This window comes from Dendrobates tinctorius, unplaced genomic scaffold (genome assembly GCF_039654945.1).
Source record: "Dendrobates tinctorius isolate UK_male_01 unplaced genomic scaffold, ASM3965494v1 ptg000013l, whole genome shotgun sequence".
Lineage (NCBI taxonomy): Eukaryota > Metazoa > Chordata > Amphibia > Anura > Dendrobatidae > Dendrobates > Dendrobates tinctorius.
This window is the reverse complement of record NW_027361681.1, coordinates 11,690,370-11,700,460: the sequence shown is the minus strand read 5'-3', so window position 1 is coordinate 11,700,460 and position 10,091 is coordinate 11,690,370. Positions and strand designations below refer to the sequence as shown.

At 47.3% G+C, this 10,091-nt stretch overlaps 1 protein-coding gene across 1 annotated transcript in view; it reads left to right on the top strand.

The window, feature by feature from the left end:
* Positions 1-10,091, top strand: part of LOC141070185 (uncharacterized) — a 149,665-nt gene that overhangs the window by 116,984 nt on the left and 22,590 nt on the right. The window lies entirely within an intron of this gene.

Genomic DNA, 10,091 nt, shown 5'->3' with positions numbered 1-10,091 from the left:
CTTAAGTGCGCAGTGTACCACCAAGGAATGCGCAGTGTGGGGACCTTGGTCATCTCGCTGCTACCTGTGGCAGGAATAGGTGTAACTTGTGTGGTGACCTCGGTCACCCATTCAGTCGCTGTCCCCGTTCCTTTGCCAGTGCGGTCCTGAAAGCAGCGCGTGCCGGACAGGCGAAAGTCAGGAGGAAACTTGCTGGTAAAGGGACCAGTAGGGGCGGGGGAGGCAGGGAACCAGTAAAGGAGCAACCTGCCGCCATCCAAAATGAGGCGACAGGATCAGCGCTTGGCGGGGAGTAATGTTCCTAAACGCTGATCTAGGTACTTCACTTGCAGCTGAGGATCCTAAAGACAGTGAATTGAGCAAGGAAGTCAAGAGACTTGAAAGGGAGGAGAAAGAGGATGCCCTGTCATCCCAGAAACCTTCATCCGGTGACATTCTTGATTAGGGAGAGGGGGAGTGGTCACATGGTCACAGAAAATTAAAAAGTAACAGGAAAACCAGGGGTTAGAGGGGTCCCCCTCTGACTTTCTATTCCTGATCCAGGTGCCTCCAACCGGTTCCAGGACTCCCCTTCAGAGGGGGAGGATGGGGATCCAGGGCTGGAGGTTGCGGACAAGGTGGTTGGGGCTCAGGAGGTCGCTGGGTCTTCTCGGGGGGGGGGGGGGGCAAATATAAGGCCCTCTAGTGGGAGGGACTAACTGAGGACCATCAGACAAGGGCCATAGTGTACAGATGCATCTCACAAAATTAGAATATCATCAAAAAGTTAATTTCAGTTCTTCAATACAAAAAGTGAAACTCATACTAGATATTCATTGCAAACAGAGTGATGTATTTCAAGTGTCACGTCGTTCTTTCTGTACCTGGTTGTCGGTGTGACAATGCATGTCTTTGCTTTAACCCCTTGCTCCTTTCCCCCTAATTAAGCTGGGATACTGTTGGCTGTTACCTGTATGGAGCCTGCTCAGCTGCATAGCCGTGCATGTGTTGTTAGGTCTTTGCTCTGCTGCATGACTATCCGCATTTGCGGTCCCTGGTTGCCACTGTGGAAGCTGTCTGCGGGTTACGAGGTCATTTGCAGCTGGTGCATGACTTTCCACGTGTGTCTGGCCGTGCAGCCGCTGCCAGGTGCCCTGAGCTTCAGTTCCTGCACTGATTGTGCTGTAATGGTTTCTGTTTGTGCTTAGGTCGTGCGTGGCCTCACCTCCCCTTCTTTTATCAGGGTTAGTGTGTGTACTTGAAATGCTGTCCCCAGCCTATTGCTTAGGGGCAGCTCCTATATAAACTTCCCCTTCCCTGCTGGGCAGTCCTTGCCTTGATTCCTGTTTTGCCCTGTTCCTGTGCCCTGCCCTGGAGGTGGTATATCCAGGCCTGGATCCTTGATCCTGTACCTGACCCTGTCTGAACAGTGTCTGATGTGTTATGTTTCTGGAATCCCTCTGTGTCTGGAGCGTCGCACCCAGTGACTCTGAGTCTCTTGTAACCAGTGTTTCAGCTGAGCTACGATGCGGTGCTAGCTCCATGCAGGCTCAGCAATACTGCGGTTTTAGCACCATCACGCTTGAGTTCCTTCCTAGGTCCTATGCCCGGCGCCTGACAACTGCAGTCTGGAACCTGATGACTGCAGTGGTGCCTGTAGGTCGTGTCGGATGTCCGGAACTGAACGACTCCTATTTGATGTCTGCCGGTGACTCTAATGTCCTGATGTTCTACCTGTGTCCTGGTGTCCAGCCTGTGTCCTGGTGTCCAGCCTGTGTCCTGGTGTCCTTATGTACCCTTATGTCCTGCCTGTGTCCCGATGTCCCGCCTATGTGTGCCTCGGTGATCCGTTGGTGTCTTGGGGTCCACTGGGTGGTACCCTTCTGGGAGGTGTGGAATTGGGAGCCTGACATAGCCCTGTTTCGTCTATGTACTGATTGTGGAATCTTCACTCTAGACCTCAAGCAGCTTGGATTGTCTGTCTCTCCACTCTTCCTCCAGATTCTGGGACTTTGATTTCCAAGATCTAGTGTGAAGTATCCACAATCAATAATGGTTTCGGGAGCCATGTTATCTGCTTGTGTAGGTCCACTGTGTTTTAGTAAGGCCAAAGTCAGTGCAGCTGTCTACCAGGAAATTTTAGAGGACTTCATGCTTCTCTCTGCCGACAAGATTATTGGAGATGGAAATTTCATTCTCCACACTGCCAAAAGTACTAATTCCTGGTTTAAAAACAACAGTATTACTGTGCTTGATTGGCCAACAAACTCGTCTGACCTTAACTCCATAGAGAATGTATGGGTTATTGTCAAAAGGAAGATGAGAGACACCAGACACAACAATGCAGCTGAGCTGAAGGCTGCCATCAAAGCAACCTGGGCTTCCTTAACACCTCAGCAGTGCCACAGGATGATCGCCTCCATGTCATGCCGCATTGATGCAGTAATTGATGCCAAAGGAGCCCTGACCAAGTATTGAGTGCAGTTACTGAACATACATTTCCGTAGGCCAACATTTCAGATTTTAAAATAATTTTTGGGTTTTCATTGGCTGTATGCCATAGTCATTAACATTAACAGAAATAAACACTTGAGATACATCACTAGGTGTGTAATGACTATCTAATATATGAGTTTCACTTTTTGTATTGAAGAACTGAAATAAATGAACTTCTTGATGATGATCTAATTTTGTGAGATACACCTGTATGTAAGGAGAGAATGGATTAGTCCGTTTGTCTTAAGTGCACTAAAAACTCATCATTATCAGAGGAAGAGGGTGAGACTGTTGGGAGTGGGAAAGAAAAGGCTATCTAATTCAATCATGATAGCGGCACCCATCCCATTATTCTGGAAATATTAATGGTTGCCAGCATCAAAGTCGAAAGCGGCAAGGCATACGGCCTTTTGTTTTCTCGGCCAACATGAAGCCGACACCCGCTTGGTTGACCTATCAACTCTGCATAAAGCAAGGCGGGAGTGGAAGCATGAGCCCTCCTACAGGTCTCTTGTGGCGAGCTGTATAGCTGGTTGGAGGTCCTTTTTAAGAGCGCAGCGGTTGAATGCAGACAATTAATACATTCGAAATGGGCAGGTGCTTGATCTTGTCTCCATTAACATCTATAGTCCCCAGTCCAAGTGGGACTGCAAATGTCTCTTCTTGAAGATCAAACTTTTTTTATTTTTGAATCAGCAGGTGGTCTTTGGAGGGGATTTTAACAATGTCATGAGACAGTGTGTGGAGGAGGTTCTGGAAATCGCTTGGCTTACGATTACATCGCGCTAAACAGGATCGTAAGTGAGGCACGCCTGATGGATGTCCACATCCGGCACAACACAGGCCACATGGAATTCACCATTTATAGAAGTAACCAGTGCAGGTCTTGGATAGACAGGTTTTATTTGAAAGAGCAGGCAGTCTCTTCAGCGTTTTTGGTTGTGGAGTTGGAGTTTTCTGATCACTGTTTGAATATTTTTTGAATATTACAGAGACTCCTTAGATGGGAAGAGGTTATTGGAAGCTGAATTCGTCACTCTTTGAGGAATAAGCTGGAAGATGGTCTTTTGAGGAATTTCTTCAGAGCCAGGTACCATTGCTGACTCTAAGTCAGAGTGGTGGGAGATGTTCAAACATCGGGTGACAAAATTCTTGTGGCAACTCTAGAACCTCAGAAACCTGAACAGGGGTCACCTGTATCAGAGCCTGAGAAGGAAACTATAGCACCTTGTCTCGAATTGAGGCAGACGTGAGGATATCTCCAGAGTGAATTCCTTGCTTAAGAGGTGTCAGTACGATAGGCACGCATCTTTGTTTTTTGAGAGGGGCAACGGGAAGTACTACTCGCCTGACCCTTACAGAAGCTGTAAGATGTCAGGGAATAGTAAGATAGTGATGGTGCTGATAGTATGGCATCCCTTAGAAGGTCCAGATCAGGGATCTTGGAGATTGTCAGTTCATACTACTTGCACCTCTTGGGAAGGAGGGAGCTGGATCGTGATAGGATGTCTGCTGTTCCTGAGCCAGGGTTTGACCTTTCGCTGGGCAGTTTGGCAGAAGCGATCAAAGAAGAGGAAGTGAGACTGGCAATCGATGGGATCAGACCCAAAAAATTTCCAGGTCCAAATGGCTTAACATCTGAGTTCTTTTAGGACCTTTAGGGACTCCTTGGTCCCCCTCTTGACTCAGATGTTAAATGATTGTCTCCCCTGAGACACTCTGCCGAGATCATTAAGGAGGTTAGCCTTGATCATTTTGTCAAAGGGTAAGGATCCGTCACGCATTGAGAATTGGCGTCCCATAGGACTTATCAATGTGGACAGGAAGATTTTGCCTAAGATGCTTTTCAACAGGTGAAGTTTGCACCACGGCTCCTTTCGGAGGCTCCGCGTTATTGCATTCCTGGCTGTAGCACTTTCAATGCTGTTCTGGGTGACCGAGAGGCCATGGAGCAAGGCAGGGCGGGCCTTTGGAAGGGGTTCTTTCTGACCCTGGACCGGGCAAAAGCCTTTGATCGAGTCCATCACAAGTACCTCTGGACCGCTCTTTTGAAGTATGGTCTGCCTGGAGGGTTTGTGGCCTGGCTTAAGACCTTGTATGCAAGGGCTGAGACTTTCCCTCTGGTAAACGGGTGGATTGGACAACCCTTCGGGGTAGGCTCAGGTGTCCCGCAGGGCTGCCCTCTTAGCCCTTTGCTTAATGCATTTGTGATTGATCCCTTCTTCAGAAGGGTCGATTGTGGAGGCTATCCTGAGGGTAGTGATCTACGCAGACGATGTCACCGTCTTTGTTTCTTCACAAGAGGAGGCAATGGTGGTGATGTCAGAAGTGAAGAGCTATTCGGAAGTATCCGGTTCCAAGGTCAACCAGGACAAGTCTCTGGCTGGGAGGCAGAGATCCCGGGTTTGATCTTCCGGACACCCTCCCTGAACCCCAAGAACATGCCAAAGTCCTGAGCATCAAATTTGGTCTGGCCACACTGATTACCCCACAAAAAACTGGGAAGGCAGAATCAAAGGTGTCACCCGAAGAGTGAACCAATGGAAAGGTTGGTGTTTGACCCTGAGGGAAAGGGTTGGCCTTTGCAAAGCATTCCTGCTTCCCTTGCTAATCTATCTGGACAGCGTCTGTGTCTTGCCAGAGCCTCTCTGGACACGGGTCTACAGTCTGTTCTTCCAGATGTTATGGGGAATAGACTGAATCTATTCAAGTGGAAGGTCACTTACCACATGAGGAGACTAAGGGGGTCGAATATGGTGAACCCCCTGGTCTTCCTAGTGAATGCCTTTTTGAAAGTTAATGTGGAAAACTTCTGGAAAGTGAGGGCTCCTCTCTATGTATTCTCCTGCAAGGGATGATTTCGTCCTTTCTGCCAGGAATGGGAGACGGGGAAGATTGAAGGACCTTCGTACACTGTGTGGGCATTTCCCGGCTTATGTTATCCCGGTTCTGAAAATGATCCGCTGGTGGAGTCTGGGAATGTGGGAGGTGAGGTCCCTCCCGAGCAAACTTCTCGACATGCAGGCCTTGCTTTCGCATTTTCAGAGACTATTTGTCCTCAAGGACTGCCCAAGTCAGGATGTAGAGGTTGGGTTGAGTTTGTTAAATTTTAGAACCCCAAGAAGTACTTGGACTTGACTAGTCGCTGCTTCCAAGGTAAGTTGTTTATTAGGGACAATTTGAAGTACAGGAGCGCCAAAGAACTGAATTGTCCCCGGGAAGCTTGTGCTAACATGCTTGAAAGCATGGAGCACTTTCTGCTTCATTGTCCCTTTAATACAGAGGTGTAAAACAGGGTGAGCGCTTCCATTGGTTGGCCGCGGCTGGCTACTCTGTCCTATGCCAAGTGGGCCTGTGGAGCATTCAGAGACATTGGGAGAAGGGACCGAGCCACTTTATTCAAAGTAAGTGCAGTGGTCAGGTACTTCACGTTGAGCACACAAGTTTTAGTTTTCACGCAGAGTAAAATCGTCCGTGTCGACGAAGTTTGTAGCAGCATCCTAGGTGCCATAGTGAAGGTATATTCTTTGGAGCACGAAAGACTGAGAGCCCGGAGCGTGGCTAATCTCTGGAGACGTTTTTCCTTCAGGGTGCCTTAATCCACTAGTACTCCTATATCCTGGTGGTGGGCTGATGTCTTTGCACCCTAGATTTTTTTTTTTTGCATTTCTGTCTCCTGAAATAGGATATATAGTATATTGAGTAATGTAAATATTGTATATTATGAATAATAGAGGGTTCAACAGCAGCGGTGATAAGAGACTGATCTGGCCTGGCCCATGCCCAGCCTGGGGAAATACTTTGGGGCCTGATCCTAGCTCAGAGAGTCCTGAACTTTGTGGTCAGAGCTGGATCAGGGGTGGCATAATAGTTAGTGTAGGTGTGTGTTCAGACTCGGTTTGGCCTGGCGGGGTACCGGGGAAATGCCCGGTATGCCCTGATGAGATGGAAAATAGGTCACTGGGCCCTTTAAAAATGCGGCCCCTTTAAAAGCATGGGCCCTTTAAGAGCGCGTCCCAGACGTTGCAGAGTCGCGTGTGCACACATGCCATCTCTCTGACGCAGCATCGGGCGACTCTGACTGGCTCCACTCCACGGAAGGCCCTTGCATTCTGCCGTTCTTTGTGGGCGGTGACACCCCACGCTCTCCTTTCCTGTTCTGCTGCTGGCTGCCTGGCAGGTTAATCGTTTGACTCCTCAGCTATCCTGGCTGCTTCCAGCCTCCCACTCTGTACTGCTGGATTCGGCTGTGTGGTGAGTAGTGTAGTCTGTGTCCTGTCCGTGACCTCGGGCTCAGTTCTGCTCTGCTGGCTCCTGCTGTCCTGCCGGCTGTGTGGTGTGATGAGTGAGTGTGACACAGTCTCACTCTCTTCTCTCCAGGCTCCCTCTGTCCTGCGGCCTACCCTGTATACCATGGGGCAGTGCTGTATATCACTTGGTGGCTGGATGAGGTGAAGTTTCTGTGTGGGGACAGGAGGGGTTTACAGTGTGGATGTAGCAGAGCCGCCTATGTGTACGAGGCGTACGGAGCGGAGCCGCGTGTGTACGGAGCGTAGCCGCGTGTGTACGAGGTGAGCAGAGATGTGCGTGTGCAAGGTGTGCGGAGCAGAGATGTGCATGGGTGGGCCCCATTTGAAAGATCGCACCGGGGCCCATAACTTTGTAGTTACGCCACTGCATGTGCTGTATACCATGTGGGGCTGTATAGCATGTGGTGCTGTGCTGTATACCATGTGGTGCTGTGCTGTATACCATGTGGGGCTGTGCTGTATACCATGTGGGGCTGTGCTGTATACAATGTGGGATTGGGCTGTATACCATGGTGTTTTTCTGTATACCATGGTGCTGTGCTGTATACCAACGTGGGGCTGTGCTGTATACCATGGTGCTGTGCTATATACCATGTTGGGCTGTGTTATATACTATGTGGCTGTGTTATATACCATGGGGGGCACATTATACTGTATGGGGGAGGCTGAGTTATATAATATGGGGGCTAAATTATATTGTGGGGAGGTGGGCTGTATTATATTCTATTTGGGGCTACATTATATTCTATGGGGGGGCTGTATTATATTCTATTCTATGGGGGGTGATCGCATCATACTCTATGAAGGGGCTACATTATACTATATGAAGGGGCTACATTATACTATATGAGGAGGCTACATTGTATTTTTTGGGAGGCTAGATTATATTGTATGGGGGCTTTATTATACTTTATGAGGGGGCTACATTATATTCTATTGGGGCTGCATTATACTATATGAGGAGGGCTACATTGTATTCTATGGAGGGGCTACACTACTATATAAGGGGCTGCCATATATTCTATGGGGGGTTACATTGTATTCTGTGGGGTGGCTACATTATGCTCTAAGGGGTGGCTGCATTATACTATAAGAGGGGGCTGCATTATATTCTATGGGGGTTACTTTATATTTTATGGTGGGGCTGCATTATACTTTGTAGGGTGGCTGCATTATGCTCTATGGGGTGGTTGCATTATACTATATGTGGGCTGCATTATACTGTATCGAGGACTATGGGGAATACATTATACTATATGAAGAACTATGGGGTGCATTATAGTATGGGAAGTGAATTGTACTACATGGATGACTGGCGGTGTATTATACTATATGGAGCACTATGAGGAGTGTATTATACTATATGGAGGACTGAGCAGTGTATTTTAATATATGGAGGAGTGTATTATATTATATGGAGGACTGAGTGTATTTTGATATATGGAGGGCTATGAGGAGTGTATTATAATATATGGAGGACTATGGGGCACATTATATTATATAGAGGACTATGGGGTGTAAACTGTAGATGTGCTGCTGATAACATGATACGGTATGGGGACAGATTGATCCACTAGTATTCATTCTGTCCCCATCAGTCTTTCTCAGACGGTGGAAAGAGGCCAGGAAACAAGTGTTGAACAACTTCAATATTGTCGATCACACTCATTTAGTGTCCTGAACTCAGCGCATGTAAATACAACCGAAATGCTTCTGTGTGATGTGCAATAAGTTAGCATTTGGGGCCCCATTGTAAACTTTGCCTAGGGTCCCACTTTGCCTAAAATCGGCCCTGCTCATACACATGACATGATGCAGCATCACAGAACACAATCTCTGCCAGTGCCTCTTATATATGATACACACACACCACACTCTTATATGGCCTAATATGTCATATGAGGCCTGTATACCGACTGTGCAGACCACACTATCATCCTCCTGTATGCCGTACATAGGTAGAGAGTGCGGTCTGTACAGTATCTAAGAGGGCGACAGTCTGTATGTCTTATAGGAGGCCGACCCTCTGTATGTCTTAGGGGGCCTAATAGGAAGCCCACACTCAGTATATGTTATAGGAAGCCGACAGTCTGTATGTCTCATTGGAGGCTTAATAGGAGGCCAACAGTCTGTATGTCTTATAGGAGGCCGACAGTCTGTATGTCTCAAAGGAGGCCTAATAGGAGGCCGACAGTCTGTATGTCTCACAGGAGGCCTAATAGGAGGCCGACAATCTGTATGTCTCATAGGAGGCCTAATAGGAGGCCAACAGTCTGCATGTCTCATAGGAGGCTTAATAGAAGGCCGACAGTCTGTATGTCTTATAGGGGGCCTAATAGTAGGCTGACAGTCTGTATGTCTCATAGGAGACCGACAGTCTGTATGTCTCATAGGAGGCCGACAGTCTGTATTTCTTATAGGGGGCCTAATAGGAGGCCGACAGTCTGTATGTCTCATAGGAGGCCTAATAGGAGGCCGACAGCCTGTATGTCATATACGAGGCCAATATGCAGTACATACCACAATATCGGCATCCTATATACTGTACATACCACACTCAGCCTTTTATAGAAAGTATCTGCTATAGGAGGCTGAGAGTGCAGTCTGTACGATATAGAGAGTGCGGTCTGTACGATATAAAGGAGGCTGAGAGCGTTCTCTTTGCACACGTTTTAGTGGGAGAGGCCAAAAAATGAACACGTAATAAAACCGTTTATGGTAGCCATAGGGTGGGCCCCTAGAGTCAATTCCCCTGGTGGGCCCTAGGCACCCCAGTCCGACCCTGTGTGTGTTTATATATAGGGAAAAAACAAATTCCGGTAATCTTGTATGTTATGTTGTATTTAAGTTTGTTGTAGTGTGAATGTGGTGATGTAAGGGGGTGACTGTAAAATAAGGCACTGGGACCAGTAAGTATTTGTTCTGTTTGATCTTATGTGTGTCTATTGTATAATATTTCAGTTTATGTAATGCGTTTATAGTGTTTATGATTGTATATAGGATGGTGTGAATGTAATTTGGGTTTGTATATTGTACAGTCATGGCCAAAAGTTTTGAGAATGACACAAATATTATATTTTCACATGATCTGCTGGCCTCTGGTTTTTATGTGTGTTTATCAGATGTTTTTATCACATACAGAAACATAATTGCAATCATATTATGAGTAGCAAAAGGTTATATTGACAGTTAGAATGAGTTAATGCAGCAAGTCAATATTTGCAGTGTTGACCCTTCTTCTTCAGGACCTCAGCAATTCTCCCTGGCATGCTCTCAATCAACTTCTGGATCAAATCCTGACTGATA